General features: G+C 37.7%; 1 long non-coding RNA gene across 1 annotated transcript; it reads left to right on the top strand.

The window, feature by feature from the left end:
- Positions 1-14493: 14493 nt before the first annotated feature.
- On the top strand, positions 14494-23965 carry LOC121844965. The gene is made up of 3 exons (XR_006082250.1): positions 14494-15077; positions 21881-21948; positions 23908-23965. It is a non-coding gene; the product is annotated as an uncharacterized LOC121844965 (long non-coding RNA).
- The last annotated feature ends 775 nt before the right edge of the window (positions 23966-24740 follow it).

Below are 24740 nucleotides of genomic sequence, written 5' to 3'. Positions count from 1 at the left end.
CTCCCTCCCAGTCTGACTCCAGGTCTGATTACATTGTAAATAATGCTCTCCCTCCCAGTTACTGACTCCAGGTCTGATTACATTGTAAATAATGCTCTCCCTCCCAGTCTGACTCCAGGTCTGATTACATTGTAAATAATGCTCTCCCTCCCAGTCTGACTCCAGGTCTGATTACATTGTAAATAATGCTCTCCCTCCCAGTCTGACTCCAGGTCTGATTACATTGTAAATAATGTCTCCCTCCCAGTCTGACTCCAGGTCTGATTACATTGTAAATAATGCTCTCCCTCCCAGTCTGACTCCAGGTCTGATTACATTGTAAATAATGCTCTCCCTCCCAGTCTGACTCCAGGTCTGATTACATTGTAAATAATGCTCTCCCTCCCAGTCTGACTCCAGGTCTGATTACATTGTAAATAATGCTCTCCCTCCCAGTCTGACTCCAGGTCTGATTACATTGTAAATAATGCTCTCCCTCCCAGTCTGACTCCAGGTCTGATTACATTGTAAATAATGCTCTCCCTCCCAGTCTGACTCCAGGATTACATCTCTGATTACATTGTAAATAATGCTCTCCCTCCCAGTCTGACTCCAGGTCTGATTACATTGTAAATAATGCTCTCCCTCCCAGTCTGACTCCAGGTCTGATTACATTGTAAATAATGCTCTCCCTCCCAGTCTGACTCCAGGTCTGATTACATTGTAAATAATGCTCTCCCTCCCAGTCTGACTCCAGGTCTGATTACATTGTAAATAATGCTCTCCCAGTCCCAGTCTGACTCCAGGTCTGATTACATTGTAAATAATGCTCTCCCTCCCAGTCTGACTCCAGGTCTGATTACATTGTAAATAATGCTCTCCCTCCCAGTCTGACTCCAGGTCTGATTACATTCATCCATAAGCCTAAGAAAGACTTGCTTCTCCCAGTCTTTACTCCAGTCTGATCTGCTTGTAAATAATGCTACAAATGACTCCAGGTCTGATTTTGTAAAAAGAAATGAAAGCAATCCCAGTTGACTCCAGGTCTGATTACAGGAAATAATGCTCTGTCTTGACTCCAGGTCTGAGGACATAGTTACATATGTTACAGACTGTGTGATAGATTAAATAGACTGAGACCCAATCTGTCTTCAGGTCTGATTACATGTGAAACAATGTGTTACAGTCTGACTGTGTGATAGATTGTAGAGGAGATAATGCTCTTCAGTGAGGAATAGACATATGTTACAGACTGTGTGATAGACATATGTTACAGACTGTGTGATAGACATATGTTACAGACTGTGATAGATTATAGACAGACCCAATGTTCTTCTCCCAGTGAGATAGACATATGTTACAGACTGTGTGATAGACATATGTTACAGACTGTGTGATAGACATATGTTACAGACTGTGTGATAGACATATGTTACAGACTGTGTGATAGACATATGTTACAGACTGTGTGATAGACATATGTTACAGACTGTGTGATAGACATATGTTACAGACTGTGTGATAGACATATGTTACAGACTGTGTGATAGACATATGTTACAGACTGTGTGATAGACATATGTTACAGACTGTGTGATAGACATATGTTACAGACTGTGTGATGATTACATAGACTGTTACAGACTGTGTGATAGACATATGTTACAGACTGTGTGATAGACATATGTTACAGACTGTGTGATAGATTTACATATGTTACAGACTGTGTGATAGACAGATGTTACAGACTGTGTGATAGACATATGACTTACAGACTGTGTGATAGACATATGTTATAGACATGTTACAGGTTACAGACTGTGTGATAGACATATGTTACAGACTGTGTGATAGACATATGTTACAGACTGTGTGATAGACATATGTTACAGACTGTGTGATAGACATATGTTACAGACTGTGTGATAGACATATGTTACAGACTGTGTGATAGATTATAGAGGAGACCCAATCTGGCTACATGAGGAATAGACATATGTTACAGACTGTGTGATGCCCTCTATCTGCATTATTCCACTTAAGGAAAATGTAACATACCTTGGGATTACCATGTCTAAGGATCAACAGAAAATATGCTCATTCAATGTGTGTACTTATTATTGAAGAAAATAAATGAAAAGAAGTTGAACCAATGGTTGCAGAGGGATTTATCCTGGAAAGGTTGAGTGTTGCTTTCTAAAGATGAAGTTATTTACAGATCTACTTCCAGATCTACTTCCAGATCTACTTCCAGATCTACTTACAGATCTACTTCCAGATCTACTTCCAGATCTACTTCCAGATCTACTTCTACTTACAGATCTACTTACAGATCTACTTACAGATCTACTTACAGATCTACTTACAGATCTACTTACAGATCTACTTACAGATCTACTTACAGATCTACTTACAGATCTACTTACAGATCTACTTACAGATCTACTTACAGATCTACTTACAGATCTACTTACAGATCTACTTACAGATCTACTTACAGATCTACTTACAGATCTACTTACAGATCTACTTACAGATCTACTTACAGATCTACTTACAGATCTACTTACAGATCTACTTACAGATCTACTTACAGATCTACTTACAGATCTACTTACAGATCTACCTACAGATCTACTTACAGATCTACTTACAGATCTACTTACAGATCTACTTACAGATCTACTTACAGATCTACTTACAGATCTACTTACAGATCTACTTACAGATCTACTTACAGATCTACTTACAGATCTACTTATAGATCTACTGATACAGATCTACTTGACAGATCTACTTACAGATCTATCTACTTCTAGTTCAGATGAACTTGTTTTGAGATGATGCTGCAGGATTTAGAGGTAATTTGTGGTTTAGTACATTACCCTGCTGATGACTGACTTGATTGCATTGCTCCACACCACCACAAGGGGAGGTAGAGCACTGACTATGCTCTTGGGTTCCAAGGCGCTAATTTGTCTAATGTAGCTGACAGTGAATGAATGGGCTGATGTAGCTGACAGTGAATGAATGGGCTGATGTAGCTGATGTAGTGACATGAATGGGCTGATGTAGCTGACAGTGAATGAATGGGCTGATGTAGCTGACAGTGAATGAATGAATGAATGGGCTGATGTAGCTGACAGTGAATGAATGGGCTGATGTAGCTGACAGTGAATGAATGGGCTGATGTAGCTGACAGTGAATGAATGGGCTGATGTGACAGTGAATGAATGGGCTGATGTAGCTGACAGTGAATGAATGGGCTGATGTAGCTGACAGTGAATGGGCTGACAGTGAATGAATGGGCTGATGTAGCTGACAGTGAATGAATGGGCTGATGTAGCTGACAGTGAATGAATGGGCTGATGTAGCTGACAGTGAATGAATGGGCTGAGCTGACAGTGAATGGGCTGATGTAGCTGACAGTGAATGAATGGGCTGATGATGTAGCTGACAGTGAATGAATGGGCTGATGTAGCTGACAGTGAATGAATGGGCTGATGTAGCTGACAGTGAATGAATGGGCTGATGTAGCTGACAGTGAATGAATGGGCTGATGTAGCTGACAGTGAATGAATGGGCTGATGTAGCTGACAGTGAATGAATGGGCTGATGTAGCTGACAGTGAATGAATGGGCTGATGTAGCTGACAGTGAATGAATGGGCTGATGTAGCTGACAGTGAATGAATGGGCTGATGTAGCTGACAGTGAATGAATGGGCTGATGTAGCTGACTGAGTGAATGAATGGGCTGATGTAGCTGACAGTGAATGAATGGGCTGATGTAGCTGGGATGTGAGTGGGCTGATGTAAATGAATGGGCTGATGTAGCTGACAGTGAATGAATGGGCTGATGTAGCTGACAGTGAATGAATGGGCTGATGTAGCTGACAGTGAATGAATGGGCTGATGTAGCTGACAGTGAATGAATGGGCTGATGTAGCTGACAGTGAATGAATGGGCTGATGTAGCTGACAGTGAATGAATGGGCTGATGTAGCTGACAGTGAATGAATGGGCTGATGTAGCTGACAGTGAATGAATGGGCTGCATAAACCAAACAGAAACTGATAATTGTGCACAACTTCAAAACTGTATTTCAATGAACTGAATGATGAGGATGAAGAAGGTGATTGAATTTAGAACAAGGTAAGAATTGCTATTCCTCTGTCCTGCACTTGTTTGTTCAGGAGAACTGTACCTGTGGGAAATGACAAACTGTTGTTCCACTGAGGTTGTGATTCTAAGAGAAACTAAAATGACCTGGTTGTCATGTATTATAGTCTCTAAAAGGAAACATATTACCACCGTCTCTTATTGTCCTTTCATAATGCATCCTGATTTACACAGTTATTATTATTATTAGATATTCTCACAGAACAGATTTGCACTAATGAAAAATGCCCCTTAGATATGAATTCAGAGGGCAGAATGTTATATATTAAAGCATTAGACTAAATCACTCAAGGCGTCAGTCATACAGAAGTTGTATGCAGCCCAGTCCCTACATCTTGACCACAAAATAGGGAAAGAGGTTGACCAGATGCTTTTCAACTTCATCTGGGAAAATCACACACATTATAAAAGGACATCTGTCGTTATGAACATTTAGTTGATTTTACTATAAATAATACTGATAATACTTAAAGATAAATTGGGAAAAACATTTCTTAAAGAATCCAACTTCAATTTGGAATTTCATCCCTCATTATATCTTCTCCCGTTTTGGTGACTTCAATTTTGTGTTACTTTGTAACTATAACACCGATAAGATTCCTACAACAGTATTCTTAGCGTGCTCGTTAATATATTTAAAAGGTATTTCATTTGGAACAATAAGGATATTTTGTATAGAAACAAGTCTTTATTTTTGAAGAACTGGTTTAATAATCATATCCTGCTGGTAAGTCAACTTTCAATGCAGAAGGATTGTTACTCAATGCAGAAGGATTGTTACTCAATTATGTGGCATTTTTATCTTGTTACAATATCCTTGTAACACCTAGAGAGTTCTCCATAGTCTCTGATGCTATTCCATCTGGAACTCATGTTATTTAGAGGTGTAACCAGACCTCACCTTGTTGACCTGCCCTCCTAGAGAGTTCTCCATAGTCTCTGATGCTATTCCATCTGGAACTCATGTTATTTAGAGGTGTAACCAGACCTCACCTTGTTGACCTGCCCTCCTAGAGAGTTCTCCAGTCTGATGCTCTCCAATCTGGAACTCAAACTGTTTCACCTTCTTTCGCTTAATCCAGTTGACTCTCCAATAGGGAAACTGTTTCTCTCCTTGCTCCCTCAGAACAACAGATCTATACCTGCTTTATTTCAAAGGGAGATTGTATCCATTCCTTATGTCACAACTTACTGGAATACATTTGCCAATAATATCTGTTGGAAAAAAGTCTGGTTATTACCATTTAAATACCTTCTTGTTAATTTGATTGCTTTTTCGATTTTCGTGACCAACATGAGCTTTGCATTATGCTATGCTAGGCTATCGATAAACTTACACAAATGCTTGTCTTGCTTTGGCTGTAAAGCATCATTTCAAAATCTGAGATGACAGGGTGATTAACAAAAGGCTAAGCTGTGTTTCAATATATTTCACTTGTGATTTCATGAATATGAATATTTTCTAGTAAGATTTTTTGTCCGTTGCGTTATGCTAATTAGTGTAAGTTGATGACAATTCTCCCGGATCCAGGAGGGGTAGTTCTATTAACAACCCCACCACTAGGAGGTGTCCACATGGTCTGATACTAACACATGGTCTGATAAACACTAACAACCCCACCACTAGGAGGTGTCCACATGGTCTGATAAACACTCCTAACAACCCCACCACTAGGAGGTGTCCACATGGTCTGATAAACACTCCTAACAACCCCACCACTAGGAGGTGTCCACATGGTCTGATAAACACTCCTAACAACCCCACCACTAGGAGGTGTCCACATGGTCTGATAAACACTCCTAACAACCCCACCACTAGGAGGTGTCCACATGGTCTGATAAACACTCCTAACAACCCCACCACTAGGAGGTGTCCACATGGTCTGATAAACACTCCTAACAACCCCACCACTAGGAGGTGTCCACATGGTCTGATAAACACTCCTAACAACCCCACCACTAGGAGGTGTCCACATGGTCTGATAAACACTCCTAACAACCCCACCACTGGAGGTGTCCACATGGTCTGATAAACACTGGTAACAACCAACCCACCACTAGGAGGTGTCCACATGGTCTGATAAACACTCCTAACAACCCTACCACTATGGTCAGGTAGACATGGTCTGATAAACACTCAACAACCCCACCACTAGGAGGTGTCCACATGGTCTGATAAACACTGGTAACAACCCCACCACTAGGAGGTGTCCACATGGTCTGATTAGAGTGGTGGGTCAACAACCCCAGACTAGGAGGTGTCCACATGGTCTGATAAACACTGGTAACAAAGATAGACACTAGGTTAGGTGTCCACATGGTCCACTGATAAACACTCCTAACAACATGGTCTGATAAACACTCCTAACACCACACCACTAGAGGTGTCCACATGGTCTGATAAACACTCCTAACAACCCCACCACTAGGAGGTGTCCACATGGTCTGATAAACACTCCTATGGTCAACCCCTAGACTAGTGGTGTCCACATGGTCCACATGTCAAACACTGGTAACAACCCCACCACTAGGGGTGTCCACATGGTCTGATAAACACTGGTATGACCACTAGTGAGGTGTCCACATGGTCTGATAAACAACCACCTATGGTCAGGTAGACACTGAACAACCAGACCACTAGGGTGTCCACATGGTCTGATAAACACTCCTAACAACAGACCACTAGGAGGTGTCCACATGGTCTGTAAACACTCCTAACAACCAGACCACTAGGAGGTGTCCACATGGTCTGATAAACACTCCTATCAGATGGTCAGATAGACTAGTGGTTAGAGTGTGGGTCAGTAACTGGTATGGTCAGATAGACTAGTGGTTAGAGTGGTGGGTCAGTAACTGGTATGGTCAGATAGACTAGTGGTGGGTCAGGTGGTGGGTCAGTAACTGGTATGGTCAGATAGACTAGTGGTTAGTAGTAACTGGTATGGTCAGATAGACTAGTGGTTAGAGTGGTGGGTCAGTAACTGGTATGGTCAGATAGACTAGTGGTTAGAGTGGTGGGTCAGTAACTGGTATGGTCAGATAGACTAGTGGTTAGAGTGGTGGGTCAGTAACTGGTATGGTCAGATAGACTAGTGGTTAGAGTGGTGGGTCAGTAACTGGTATGGTCAGATAGAGATAGACTAGTGGTTGGTCAGATAGACTAGTGGTTAGAGTGGTGGGTCAGTAACTGGTATGGTCAGATAGACTAGTGGTTAGAGTGGTGGGTCAGTAACTGGTATGGTCAGATAGACTAGTGGTTAGAGTGGTGGGTCAGTAACTGGTATGGTCAGATAGACTAGTGGTTAGAGTGGTGGGTCAGTAACTGGTATGGTCAGATAGACTAGTGGTTAGAGTGGTGGGTCAGTAACTGGTATGGTCAGATAGACTAGTGGTTAGAGTGGTGGGTCAGTAACAGATAGACTAGTGGTTAGAGTGGTGGGTCAGGTAACTGGTATGGTCAGATAGACTAGTGGTTAGAGTGGTGGGTCAGTAACTGGTATGGTCAGATGACTAGTGGTTAGACAGATAGACTGTGTCAGTAACTGGTATGGTCAGATAGACTCAGTAACTGTAACTGTATGGTCAGACCTAGACTAGTGGTTAGAGTGACAGTTAGATGTCAGTAACTGGTACTGGTCAGACAGACAGTGGTTAGAGTGGTGGGTCAGTAACTGGTATGGTCAGATAGACTAGTGGTTAGAGTGTGGGTCAGTAACTGGTATGGTCAGACTAGACTAGTGGTTAGAGTGAACAGTACTGGTATGGTCAGGTACAGACCTGAGTGGTTAGACCTGGGTCAGTAACTGGTATCCTGGTTTGAAAACCTGACCCGTCAAGGTGAAAATCTGTCGATGTGCCCTTAAGCAAGACACTTACACTAATTTGCTCCATGGTCACCATACTACTACCTGACCCTGTCAACAACACCTACTACTGAACTGACTGTCCTGTAAAACAACACCTACATCATACTACTACTGACTGACCCTGTAAACAACACCTATCATACTACTATGACTGACAAACCTGTAAACCCTGAAAACAACACCTATCATACTACTATGACTGACCCTGTAAAACAACACACTACTATGACTGACCCTGTAAACAACACCTATCACTATGACTGACCCTGTACTACCTGACCCTGTAAAAACAACACCCTATCATACTACTAACTGACCTATCATACTACTATGACTGTACTATCATACTACTATGACTGACCCTGTAAAACAACACCTATCATACTACTATGACTGACCCTGTAAAACAACACCTATCATACTACTATGACTGACCCTGTAAAACAACACCTATCATACTACTATGACTGACCCTGTAAAACAACACATTACTATGACTGACCCTGAACAACAACACATTTCACAGAACTAATCTGATGTCTGTGACAATCAAACACTTTAAAAGCGAACCAACATAAAGAAAATGACAGCATTGATTTGTTTTATTACAACAGTTAATTTAACAATGATGTTTATAAATCTCGTTGACATTCATCCCAGGACACCTTGACTTGCATTACACTCTCACTGCAGAACAACATCCTCATGAAATCACATGACTTCTAGTTAGAGAAGAGGATTCCTGTTAACACGGCCTGCTACAAGCAGGAAACTAGTTATGGACCAACCAGAAATGTGACACTATCTTGTCATCTCTTTGGCTAACCACATTGGAACATTCTAGTCTTTAAGGACATGAACTGGCAGAACAGGTTTCAGCAAAGTATGGAGTCATTGTTTTCAGGAAGGTGTAACCATGACGATGGGAGGGACAGGAGGCAGACTAAGTGCAAACAGCCACCTGAACTACTGTCCTACAAAGACAAACAGCCACCTGAACTACTGTCCTACAAAGCCACCTGAACAGCCACCTGAACTACTGTCCTACAAACAGACAAACAGCCACCTGAACTACAAAGACAAACAGCCACCTGAACTACTGTCCTACAAAGACAAACAGCACCTGAACTACTGTCCTACAAAGACAAACAGCACCTGAACTACTGTCCTACAAAGACAAACAGCCACCTGAACTACTGTCCTACAAAGACAAAACAAACCACCTGAACTACTGTCCTACAAAGACAAACAGCATCTACACAAACACCTGAACTACTGTCCTACAAAGACAAACAGAACTACTGTCCTACAAAGACAAACAGCATCACCTGAACTACTGTCCTACAACAAACAGCCACCTGAACTACTGTCCTACAAAGACAAACAGCCACCTGAACTACTGTCCTACAAAGACAAACAGCCACCTGAACTACTGTCCTACAAACAAACAGCATCTAACAAACACCACCTGAACTACTGTCCTACAAACAAACAGCCACACAAACAGCCACCTGAACTACTGTCCTACAGAGACAAACAGCCTACACAAACAACTACTGTCCTACAAACAAACAGCCTAAAACACAGCCACCTGAACTACTGTCCTACAAGACAAACAGCTACTGTCCTACAAAGACAAACAGCCACCTGAACTACTGTCCTACAAAGACAAACAGCCACTACTGAACTACTGTCCTACAAAGACAAACAGCTACTGTCCTACAAACAAACAAACAGCCACCTGAACTACTGTCCTACAAAGACAAACAGCAGCACCTGAACTACTGTCCTACAAAGACAAACAGCATCTACCAAACACTGAACTGTGTCCTACAAAGACAAACAGCCTACACAAAAACAGCCACCTGAACTACTGTCCTACAAAGACAAACAGCCACCTGAACTACTGTCCTACAAAGACAAACAGCCACCTGAACTACTGTCCTACAAAGACAAACACACAAACAGCCACCTGAACTACTGTCCTACAAAGACAAACAGCACCTGAACTACTGTCCTACAAACAGACAAACAGCCACCTGAACTACTGTCCTACAAAGACAAACAGCCACCTGAACTACTGTCCTACAAACACAAAACAGCCACCTGAACTACTGTCCTACAAAGACAAACAGCCACCTGAACTACTGTCCTAAACAACAAACAGCAGACAAAACAGCCACCTGAACTACTGTCCTACAAAGACAAACAGCAACTCTGTCCTACAAACACCACCTGAACTACTGTCCTACAAAGACAAACAGCCACCTGAACTACACAAACACACAAACAGCCACCTGAACTACTGTCCTACAAAGACAAACAGCCACCTGAACTACTGTCCTACAAAGACAAACAGCACCTACAAACAGCCACCTGAACTACTGTCCTACAAAGACAAACAGCATCTACACAAACAGCCACCTGAACTACTGTCCTACAAAGACAAACAGCCACCTGAACTACTGTCCTACAAAGACAAACAGCATCTACACAAACAGCCACCTGAACTACTGTCCTACAAAGACAAACAGCATCTACACAAACAGCCACCTGAACTACTGTCCTACAAAGACAAACAGCCACCTGAACTACTGTCCTACAAAGACAAACAGCCACCTGAACTACTGTCCTACAAAGACAAACAGCATCTACTGTCCTACAAAGACAAACAGCCACCTGAACTACTGTCCTACAGAGACAAACAGCCACCTGAACTACTGACAAACAGCCACCTGAACTACTGTCCTACAAAGACAAACAGCATCTACACAAACAGCCACCTGAACTACTGTCCTACAAAGACAACTACTGTCCTACAAAGACAAACAGCATCTACACAAACAGCCACCTGAACTACTGTCCTACAAAGACAAACAGCCACCTGAACTACTGTCCTACAAAGACAAACAGCACTGACACAACAGCCACCTGAACTACTGTCCTACAAAGACAAACAGCATCTACAAACAGCCACCTGAACTACTGTCCTACAGAGACAAACAGCCTACCTGAACACTGTCTACTGACAAACAGCACCTGAACTACTGTCCTACAAAGACAAACAGCCACACAAACAGCCACCTGAACTACTGTCCTACAAAGACAAACAGCCACCTGAACTACTGTCCTACAGAGACAAACAGCCACAAACAGCTGAACTACTGTCCTACAAACAAACAGCACTACACAAACAGCCACCTGAACTACTGTCCTACAAAGACAAACAGCTACTGTCCAAAGACAAACACCACCTGAACTACTGTCCTACAAACAGACAAACAGCCACCTGAACTACTGTCCTACAGAGACAAACAGCATCTACACAAACAGCCACCTGAACTACTGTCCTACAAAGACAAACAGCATCTACAAACAGCCACCTGAACTCTACACAAACAGCCACCTGAACTACTGTCCTACAAAGACAAACAGCCACCTGAACTACTGTCCTACAAAGACAAACAGCCACCTGAACTACTGTCCTACAAACAGCCTACACAAACAGCCACCTGAACTACTGTCCTAAAAGACAAACAGCCACACTGAACAGCTGTCCTACAGAGACAAACAGCACTACTGACCTGACTGTCCTACAAAGACAAACAGCATCTAACAAACAGCCACCTGAACTGTCCTACAGAGACAAACAGCCTACAAGACAAACACCTGTCCTACAGACAAACAGCAACACTGTCACAAAGACTGAACATGCCACCTGAACTACTGTCCTACAGAGACAAACAGCATCTACACAAACTAAATGGTGTTATGTAGTTGTGTTGTCATGTTGTGAATGTTGTATTGTAGCAGGCCTAACCCTCAACATTTTCTGGTGATGGAGAGAGACACAGACAAGACACAGACACAGCAACAGAATAGGATATGATGGAGAGAGACAGACAAGACACGGAGACAGCAACAGAATAGGATATGATGGAGAGAGACACCAGACAAGACACAGAGACAGCAACAGAATAGGATATGATGGAGAGAGACACCAGACAAGACACAGAGACAGCAACAGAATAGGATATGATGGAGAGAGACACCAGACAAGACACAGACACAGCAACAGAATATGATATGATGGAGAGAGACACCAGACAAGACACAGAGACAGCAACAGAAGAATAGGATTTGATGGAGAGAGACACCAAACAAGACACAGAGACAGCAACAGAAGAATAGGATTTGATGGAGAGAGACACCAGACAAGACACAGAGACAGCAACAGACGACACAGAGAAAGTAATGGAGAGAGACAGAAGAATAGAGTTCCAGACAGTTGTAGAATGTATACCAAGACACATTGTAAGAGCTATAAAGAGAGAGGGAGGGAGAGAGAAGAACAGGCAGAACCTGATATGTAAATGAGCAGAGCAAATGAAAGTAACATTCAATGACCTGATGATCATTCCAGACTGTGTTTCTATTGAAAGGTAAGACGACGATGATAAAGTTGATGAAGATTCATATAGTTGATGATTTGTTATGTGTATTCATATAGTTGATGATATTGTTATGTGTATTCATATAGTTGATGATATTGTTATGTGTATTCATATAGTTGATGATATTGTTATGTGTATTCATATAGTTGATGGTGTATGATATGTTATAATAGTCCTACTCTCCTGTGTAAATGTTTATCGATATGGTGGACAGTGTTATAAATTAGAAATGTTTTCATGTTGGGTGAATTTGTTCTGTGCCCATCTGTGTGCCCCAGGGTGATCACTCCTACACTATCTAGAATCTAAAAGGGTTCTTTGGCTGTCCCCAAGGAGAACCCTTTGTAGAACCCTTTTTGGTACCTTTTTGGTTCCATGAAGAATCCTTTCCACAGAGGGTTCTATATGGAAGCCAGAAGGGTTCTACCTTGCAACAGAACCCGTTTTCATTATTGATGATAGGTTATGTGTATTCAGTAGTGAACTGTTTAGGTGTACATTGTTGTAACAGTGTTTTACATGGTGTGAACTGTTTAGGTCACATTGTACAGTGTTTACAGTCATGGGGTTTAATTGTGTTATGTATTGTACAGTGTTTACAGTGAACTGTAATGTTTAGGTCACATTGTACAGTGTTTACAGTGAACTGTTTAGGTCACATTGTACAGACAGTGAACTGTTTAGTCACATTGTACATGTTTACAGTGAACTGTAAAGGTCACATTGTACAGGTTTATGTGAACTGTTTAGGTCATATTGTTTACAGTGTTGTTTATCTACAACAGTATTGAATGGTCACATGTGTATGTTGTACAGTGAACACAGTTTAGGTCACATTGTACAGTGTTTACAGTGAATGTTGAACTGTTGAGTCACAAGTACAGAACTGTTTGTAGTTGTTTTCAACTGTTTAGGTCACATTGTACAGTGTTTACAGTGAACTGTTTAGGTCACATTGATAGTGAACAACAGACAGTGAACTGTTTAGAGATATTGTACAGTGAACAGTGAACAGTTTAGGTCACAGTGAACTGTGTACAGTGTCATACAGTGAACTGATTAGGTCACAGAGTACAGCAACAGTGAACTGTTTAGACATTGTCAGTGAACTTGTGAACTGTTTAGATTTATAGTGAACTGTTTAGATTGTACAGTTTATGAACTGTATTCATTAGTTGAGTGAACTGTTTAGAAGTCATTGTACAGTTTATGAGTAACTGTTTAGGTCACATTGTAGTGAACTGTTTAGGTTCATACAGAAACTGATAGGTTACAGTACAGTGTTTACAGTTGAACTGTTTAGGTCACATTGTACAGTGTTATACAGTGAACTGTTTAGGTCACATTGTACAGAACAGTTTACAGTGAACTGTTTAGGTCACATTGTACAGTGTATTCAGTGAACTGTTTATCATTGTACAGAACTGTTTAGGTCATTGTAGAGTGTAACTGTTTAGGTCACATTGTACAGTAGATGTTACATAGTGATGATATGTTTGTGTTCAGTATAGTTGACAGTGTTTACAGTGAACTGTTTAGTTGTCATATTGTTAGTGTATTCATAACTGTTGATGTCATATTGTACAGTGTTTCAGTAACTAGTTGATGACATTGTATGTGTTTACATATAGTTGAATATTTACAGTGTGTACATGTGTACAGTTTATAGTCCTTTACCTTGAATTGTACAGCGTTTACAGTGAACTTAGGTCACATAATACAAATTAGATGCGTGTGAAGTGTGTGCCCCAGGGTGACACTCCTGTTAGGTCATAGTAATCTAAAAGTGTTCTTTGTTGTAGGTCACATTTGTAGAACCCTTTTGGTACCTTTTAGGTTCCATGAAGAATCCTTTCCACAGAGGGTTCAGTATATGTTTAGAATTGTACAGAAGGAACTGTTTAGGTACCTACAGCAACAGAACTGTTTAGGTCACATTGTTTTTATTGAACTGTTTAGGTCATTGTACAGTGTAGTTTACAGTGAACTGTTTGTGTTTTATGCAACTGTCACGGTCGTTGTAATGGAGGGACCGAGGCACAGCGTGTGTTGAGTTCCACATATTTATTTAAAGTGGAACTACTTCACAAAACAATAACCAAGCAACAAAACGTGACTACGTGGTGCAACACACACAGACACAAAACAACAATGGAGAACTGAAGCATGATCCCCAATTAGAGACAACGATAATCAGCTGCCTCTAATTGGGAACCATACCAAGCACACCAACATAGAAATAGGAAAACTAGAACACCCCCCTAGTCATGCCTTGATCTACAACACCATAGAGAACCAAGGGCTCTCTGCGGTCAGGGCGTGACAGCAACATTTTAAAACTGTTGGCTGTGGAGTAAACTAATGAATACAACCCAGGTTGTAGCCTACGACTCGGCATGTTGATACCTGCCTGATGCTGAAACCTGAACGTAGCCTGAGGGGTAAACTATGATACTAGCTAGATATACTGGTTTTCTAAAGTTAGCCAGCTTCAGTTAGCTTCACATTCCAGCTCAGGCCTCATCCATCAGAATATACAGAACAGAACAGAAAATATCTCAATGACTTGACATGTTCTGGTTGTGAATTCAGGCTACAAGGTGAGAATCCTGCCAGGGATTATTGTAAAGTGTGTAGAGACATTAAATGTCTGGTGTAATGTTAGTATAGTGTAGTATAACACTCCTAACAGTAGATAAATAAATGTATGGTGTAATGTTAGTATAGTGAAAAAACACTCCTAACAGTAGATAAATTAAATGTATGGTGTAATGTAAGTAAATTAAATGTGTATGGTGTAATGTTAGTATAGTGAAGTATAACACTCCTAACAGTAGATAAATTAAATGTATGGTGTAATGTTAGTATAGTGAATGTACACTCCTAACAGTAGATAAATGAATGTCTGGTGTAATGTTAGTATAGTGAATGACATAGAACACCTAACAGTAGATAAATTAAATGTATGGTGTAATGTTAGTATAGTGAATGACAGTAAACACTCCTAGTAGATTCTACTGTAGATAAATTAAAATGTAAACAATGTTAGTAAATTAAATGTATGGTGTAATGTTAGTATATGAATATAACACTCCTAACAGTAGATAAATTAAATGTCTGGTGTAATGTTAGTATAGTGCCCTAATAAATAAATGTATCAGGTGTAATGTGATAGTAGTAGTAAACACTGTAGATAAATTAAATGTATGGTGTAATGTTAGTATAGTTTAATCATTCCAGTAGGTAAATTAAATGTCTGAATGTTGCCTATAGTGAAGCCACTAACAATTCTAACAGTAGATAAATTAAATGTGTGGTGTAATGTAGTACCTGTGAAGTTTAACACATGTATAGATAATTAAATGTCTGGTGTAATGTTAGATAACACTCCTACATTAAATGTTGTTTTATGTATGGTGTAATGTTAGTATAGTGAAGGAAGTAAAACACTCCTAACAGTAGATAAATTAAATGTATGGTGTAATGTTAGTATAGTGAATGTGTAAAACACTCAACAGTAGATAAATTAAATGTCTGGTGTAATGTTAGTATAGTGAATGACAGTAAAACACTCCTAACAGTCTACTTCTACTGAGACAGGTTGGTGTCAGTTTAATCATACAACATGGAGCTGACTGGACGTGGTCAAGTCAAATTCAATATATCAACATTCATATATTATAGTTCTACATTTAACATTTCAGATGATAATGTAATTCCTCTGTGTGCTGATCATATAATTAAATTGTATCATAGTCCTATAGTGTAGTGATCCTCTACATTTCATATGATAATGTAATTGTATCATAGTTCCTCTATAGTGTAGTGATCCTCCTGCATTTCATATGATAATGTAATTGTATCATAGTTCCTCTATAGTGTGTGATCCTCACTATATTAGCCACAGGCTGCACAATTCCTCTATGTCCAATGCTTGAGCACAATCAACCAAGTTACCCAATTGATGCCAATGGTGCGATGCGTGGTAGGTTGTTCACCTTTAACACATGCAACCTGGGTTCGACTTCCCTGCCCCGCTGTTTGCTACATTGGTGTCAGACATGGCTTTTGTGTGAGCCAGGTAACAATTCCCACCATGTGGGTTAACCCTATATATGCAAGGCTGCCTGTAGGGTGTTGACCTCCCTGCCTGCTGTTTTCAACTATATTAACAGCACAGGCTGCCCGTAGGGTGTTGACCTCCCTGCCTGCTGTTTTCAACTATATTAACAGCACAGGCTGCCCGACATTCGTTGAACAAAGAGACACAATAATATGAGTGAAAGGATTTTAGGATAATATCAGTAAGTGTTGATTTAGAGTTGTCTTCTGGGTTCAGCCTTCTAGTTGCCTTTATCAACAGGTTGAAATGTAATAAATGACATCACAATGACATGTCCTCAGAGTTGGAAAGATCCTACATCTGAACACATTATTTAACATGGTGACATGGTGCTGCTAGTGAAAGAAAACATTAAGAGACAGAATACAGGCGGTGGAGTTTGCACAAAGTTTACGTACAACAATATATTGAACTAGGTAGACTGAGCATAGATCTAAAGGCTATAACCACGGGGAAGAAACTGTTCAGATTGGGGTCTATAACATCCAATCACTTAGGTTTACAGCAGCTGACAGTTGCAACTTCATTGCTAATAACTCAAACTTCCTTTTTCAGATAAAGACATCATCTCTGTACAGATGTAGGATCTGAATTTGATCACCCTGTTGCAGGAAAACTAAAACTTGCAGTGTATTTGATGTTTTAAAAGGCTTCTGAAGTTTGTCATTTCCACTTTCCACTTTAAAATGTTAATTATAATCCACATAATTTTTCTGCTTCAGTAAACTGTCTCAAATTAAGATCCTACATCTGTAGCAAAACACCTGTCTTTCATGTGTATGACTCTATCAGGATATATATACCTCTCTCTAATGTATATGACTCTATCAGGATAGGATGTATATGACCTCAGGATCTCTCTAATGTATATGACTATAATATATATACCTCTCTCTAATGTATATGACTCTATCAGGATATATATACCTCTCTCTAATGACTCTATGATATATATACTCTATCAGGATATAGGATATATATACCTCTCTAATGTATATGACTCTATCAGGATATATATACCTCTCTCTAATGTATATGACTCTATCAGGATATATATACCTCTCTCTAATGTATATGACTCTATCAGGATATATATACCTCTCTCTAATGTATATGACTCTATCAGGATATATATACCTCTCTCTAATGTATATGACTCTATCAGGATATATATACCTCTCTCAGGATAATGTACCTAATGTATATGACTCTATCAGGATATATATACCTCTCTCTAATGTATATGACTCTATCAGGATATATATACCTCTCTCTAATGTATATGACTCTATCAGGATATATATACCTCTCTCTAATGTATATGACTCTATCAGGATATATATACCTCTCTCTAATGTATATGACTCTATCAGGATATATATACCTCTCTCTAATGTATTGACTCTATCAGGATATATATACCTCTCTCTAATGTATATGACTCTATCAGGATATATATACCTCTCTCTAATGTATATGACTCTATCAGGATATATATACCTCTCTCTAATGTATATGACTCTATCAGGATATATATACCTCTCTCTAATGTATATGACTCTATCAGGATATATATACCTAATGTATATGACTCTATCTAAATGTATATGACTCTATCAGGATATATATACCTCTCTCTAATGTATATGACTCTATCAGGATATATATACCTCTCTCTAATGTATATGACTCTATCAGGATATATATACCTCTCTCTAATGTATATGACTCTATCAGGATATATATACCTCTCTCTAATGTATATGACTCTATCAGGATATATATACCTCTCTCTAATGTATATGACTCTATCAGGATATATATACCTCTCTCTAATGTATATGACTCTATCAGGATATATATACCTCTCTCTAATGTATATGACTCTATCAGGATATATATACCTCTCTAATATGTATATGACTCTATCAGGATATATATACCTCTCTAATGTATATGACTATCAGGATATATATACCTCTCTCTAATGTATATGACTCTATCAGGATATATATACCTCTCTCTAATGTATATGACTCTATCAGGATATATATACCTCTCTCTAATGTATATGATGGATATATATACTCTAATGTATATGACTCTAGGATATATATACCTCTCTATATATACTAATGTATATGACTCTATCAGGATATATATACCTCTCTCTAATGTATATGACTCTATCAGGATATATATACCTCTCTCTAATGTATATGACTCTATCAGGATATATATACCTCTCTCTAATGTATATGACTCTATCAGGATATATATACCTCTCTCTAATGTATATGACTCTATCAGGATATATATACCTCTCTCTAATGTATATGACTCTATCAGGATATATATACCTCTCTCTAATGTATATGACTCTATCAGGATATATATACCTCTCTCTAATGTATATGACTCTATCAGGATATATATACCTCTCTCTAATGTATATGACTCTATCAGGATATATATACCTCTCTCTAATGTATATGACTCTATCAGGATATATATACCTACTAATGTATATGACTAATGTATATGACTCTAATGTATATGACAGGATATATATACCTCTCTCTAATGTATATGACTCTATCAGGATATATATACCTCTCTCTAATGTATATGACTCTATCAGGATATATATACCTCTCTCTAATGTATATGACTCTATCAGGATATATATACCTCTCTCTAATGTATATGACTCTATCAGGATATATATACCTCTCTCAGGATAATGTATATGACTCTATCAGGATATATATACCTCTCTCTAATGTATATGACTCTATCAGGATATATATACCTCTCTCTAATGTATATGACTCTATCAGGATATATACCTCTCTCTCTAATGTATATGACTCTATCAGGATATATATACCTCTCTCTAATGTATATGACTCTATCAGGATATATATACCTCTCTCTAATGTATATGACTCTATCAGGATATATATACCTCTCTCTAATGTATATGACTCTATCAGGATATATATACCTCTCTCTAATGTATATGACTCTATCAGGATATATATACCTCTCTATGACAGGATATAATACCTCTCTCTAATGTATATGACTCTATCAGGATATATATACCTCTCTCTAATGTATATGACTCTATCAGGATATATATACCTCTCTCTAATGTATATGACTCTATCAGGATATATATACCTCTCTCTAATGTATATGACTCTATCAGGATATATATACCTCTCTCTAATGTATATGACTCTACTATATATCAATGTATATGACTCTATATATATACCTCTCTCTAATGTATATGACTCTATCAGGATATATATACCTCTCTCTAATGTATATGACTCTATCAGGATATATATACCTCTCTCTAATGTATATGACTCTATCAGGATATATATACCTCTCTCTAATGTATATGACTCTATCAGGATATATATACCTCTCTCTAATGTATATGACTCTATCAGGATATATATACTCTAATGTATATGACTAATGTAGGATATGACTCTAATGTATATGACTCTATCAGGATATATATACCTCTCTCTAATGTATATGACTCTATCAGGATATATATACCTCTCTCTAATGTATATGACTCTATCAGGATATATATACCTCTCTCTAATGTATATGACTCTATCAGGATATATATACCTCTCTCTAATGTATATGACTCTATCAGGATATATATACCTCTCTCTAATGTATATGACTCTATCAGGATATATATACCTCTCTCTAATGTATATGACTCTATCAGGATATATATACCTCTCTCTAATGTATATGACTCTATCAGGATATATATACCTCTCTCTAATGTATATGACTCTATCAGGATATATATATACCTCTATGACTCTAATGTATATGTATATGACTCTATCAGGATATATATACCTCTCTCTAATGTATATGACTCTATCAGGATATATATACCTATATGACTCTAATGTATATATGACTCTATCAGGATATATATACCTCTCTCTAATGTATATGACTCTATCAGGATATATATACCTCTCTCTAATGTATATGACTCTATCAGGATATATATACCTCTCTCTAATGTATATGACTCTATCAGGATATATATACCTCTATATGACTCTAATGTATAATGTATATGACCAGGATATATCAGGATATATATACCTCTCTCTAATGTATATGACTCTATCAGGATATATATACCTCTCTCTAATGTATATGACTCTATCAGGATATATATACCTCTCTCTAATGTATATGACTCTATCAGGATATATATACCTCTCTCTAATGTATATGACTCTATCAGGATATATATACCTCTCTCTAATGTATATGACTCTATCAGGATATATATACCTCTCTCTAATGTATATGACTCTATCAGGATATATATACCTCTCTCTAATGTATATGACTCTATCAGGATATATATACCTCTCTAATGTATATGACTCTATCAGGATATATATACCTCTCTCTAATGTATATGACTCTATCAGGATATATATACCTCTCTCTAATGTATATGACTCTATCAGGATATATATACCTCTCTCTAATGTATATGACTCTATCAGGATATATATACCTCTGTATATGAATGTATATGACTGACTCTATCAGGATATATATACCTCTCTCTCTAATGTATATGACTCTATCAGGATATATATACTCTCTCTAATGTATATGACTCTATCAGGATATATATACCTCTCTCTAATGTATATGACTCTATCAGGATATATATACCTCTCTCTAATGTATATGACTCTATCAGGATATATATACCTCTCTCTAATGTATATGACTCTATCAGGATATATATATAATGTACTATCAGGATATATATACCTCTCTAATGTATATGACTCTATCAGGATATATATACCTCTCTCTAATGTATATGACTCTATCAGGATATATATACCTCTCTCTAATGTATATGACTCTATCAGGATATATATACCTCTCTCTAATGTATATGACTCTATCAGGATATATATACCTCTCTCTAATGTATATGACTATATCAGGATATATATACCTCTCTAATGTATATGACTCTATCAGGATATATATACCTCTCTAATGTATATGACTCTATCAGGATATATATACCTCTCTAATGTATATGACTCTATCAGGATATATACCTACTCTCTAATGTATATGACTCTATCAGGATATATATACTCTCAATGTATATGACTAAAACACCTGTCTTTCATGTATAACTATTTGACCATTTGACATCTTTTATTTACTGTTGTTTAGGCTGGTTGAATGAGTTGTCTATGAAAGCTACTTCATCTGTAAGAAAACAGGCGGCTGCACCAGTGACTGTAAGTTATGTGATTTCCTCATATGAAATTAAAAAGTATGTTTGTAGCCTACGCAGTTATAAAATGGCTGTTGAAACTGTATGGCACTATTTCTCAGTACATTAGAACTCAGAACAAACAATAAAGATGGGCAAACTCTCGTTGGTCTTGGTTTTCTACACACTATTATAAGGTTAGTCGATGTCAGACATTCAATAGTCAGAGTAGGTTGGAGCTATCACTTATCATATGACAAACCTGATGGTCTCTGTGAACTGATCTGTCAGGTTTAGGCTGGTCATCTAAATATGACTTATTATTATATATACATTCTCTGTACTGCTACTGGTAGGACTATAACATTATGTGAACTGATCTTGAACAGGTTTAGACTGGTCATTATTATTATTATATAGACCTCTCTAATGTATATGACTTACTGACATTTGTCTGCATATCACTAACAAACTATATACATTATAACCTAGTCTACTTTACATAATATAACAGTCTATATCACTAACAACCCACTATATATTATAACCTAGTTACTTTACATAATATAACATACTATCACTAACAACCCACTACTATACATTATAACCTAGTCTACTTTACATAATATAACATTATCACTAACAACCCACTACTTACATTATAACCTAGTCTACTTTACATAATATAACAACTACTACTAACAAACAGTGACAATATTATTATTTATTCAATCTTTACATTTTATTCTGTCTACTATTCTGTAACTAGTCTATAACAAACAGTTAACAATAATTATATTATTATTATTACAAACTATTAATTATTATTATTCCATTTTATCCCTTCTTATACTGTCTATAACTACCTTAACAAACAGTGACTTACTGTCTATAACTACCTTAACAAACAGTGACTTATTATTATTATTATTATTGTTGCTGCACTGTCTATAACTACCTTAACAAACAGTGACTTATTATTATTATTATTATTATTATTATTATTATTATTATTATTATTGTTGTTGCTGTACTGTCTATAACTACCTTAACAAACAGTGACTTATTATTATTATTATTATTATTATTGTTGCTGTACTGTCTATAACTACCTTAACAAACAGTGACTTATTATTATTATTATTATTATTATTATTATTGCTGTACTGTCTATAACTACCTTAACAAACAGTGACTTATTATTATTATTATTATTATTATTGTTGTTGCTGTACTGTCTATAACTACCTTAACAAACAGTGACTTATTATTATTATTATTATTATTGTTGTTGCTGTACTGTCTATAACTACCTTAACAAACAGTGACTTATTATTATTATTATTATTATTGTTGCTGTACTGTCTATAACTACCTTAACAAACAGTGACTTATTATTATTATTATTATTGTTGCTGTACTGTCTATAACTACCTTAACAAACAGTGAACAAACAGTATTATTATTATTATTATTATTATTATTGTTGCTATATTATAACTACCTGTCTATAACTACCTAACAAACAAACTTGATTATTATTATTATTATTATTGTTGTTGTTGCTGTTCTGTCTATAACTACCTTAACAAACAGTGACTTATTATTATTATTATTATTATTGTTGCTGTACTGTCTATAACTACCTTAACTAACAGTGACTTATTATTATTATTATTGTTGCTGTAATGTCTATAACTACCTTAACAAACAGTGACTTATTATTATTATTATTATTATTATTATTATTATTGTTTCTGTACTGTCTATGACTACCTTAACAAACAGTGACTTGTTATTATTATTGACAGTTACCATGGAGATTAAATGTCATAACTACATATTCATGTGATTGCATTAAATAACTTGACTGTTTTAATATGTCTGTTATTAAATGTTTATAAGAGATAATTAATACATGATAACAATTGACATTCAATAATTACTGTGTTAACCACAACCAACATGTTGGATCTCTGTTTAGGGGTCAGTTCTCTAAAATGAGTCTCTCTGGGGAGAGAGAGGAGGGGGGCCCTGCCTCTAAAATGAGTCTCTCTGGGGAGAGAGAGGAGGGGGGCCCTGCCTCTAAAATGAGTCTCTCTGGGGAGAGAAAGGAGGGGGGCCCTGCCTCTAAAATGAGTCTCTCTGGAGCGAGAAAGAAGGGGGGCCCTGCCTCTAAAATGAGTCTCTCTGGGGAATATGACACCAAAGCTAAGAGGTGAGATGACAATTTTTTTTGATATCATTATTATGAGTTTATTTCCAAAATGTTCACATTTGTTTTTTAATCAGAAATGGTTGCTTACCTTCCTTCAATATTACTGTTCTCAGATTTTTTCTTTTTTAGATGGGTATAATATTCCCGTATATAAACGGGCTATTTTTAAGATGAAATGCACTAGAGTATGCATTGTAATTGATAATGTTTAGCATTGAAAACTCAAGGTTTCTCAAAACTCTGTAAAGATATTGCTGGTTCTCAATCCGGGGGGGCTGTGGAGAAGGCATGTACTTTTTAGCTTCTCAATCCGTTGTCTGTGGAGGTACTGCAGGGTTCTCAATCCAGGTCTGTGGAGGGATGAGGGTTGACAATAGAGGTCTGTGGAGGTACTGCAGGGGTTCTCAATCCAGGGTCTGTGGAGGTACTGAGGGGTTCTCAATCCGAGAGGTCTGTGGAGGTGACTGCAGGGGCTTTCAATCAGGGATCTGTGGAGGTACTAGAGAGGAAAGGTTCAGAGGACACCCAGATGTTTTCCAATGAGTTGACTAACATGATTTAGAGAATTAAATAATCAGAAGAAAAATAAGCTTTTTAGC

This window comes from Oncorhynchus tshawytscha, unplaced genomic scaffold (genome assembly GCF_018296145.1).
Source record: "Oncorhynchus tshawytscha isolate Ot180627B unplaced genomic scaffold, Otsh_v2.0 Un_contig_142_pilon_pilon, whole genome shotgun sequence".
Lineage (NCBI taxonomy): Eukaryota > Metazoa > Chordata > Actinopteri > Salmoniformes > Salmonidae > Oncorhynchus > Oncorhynchus tshawytscha.
Note: the sequence above shows the minus strand (reverse complement) of the source record. Positions and strands in the feature narration are given on the sequence as shown.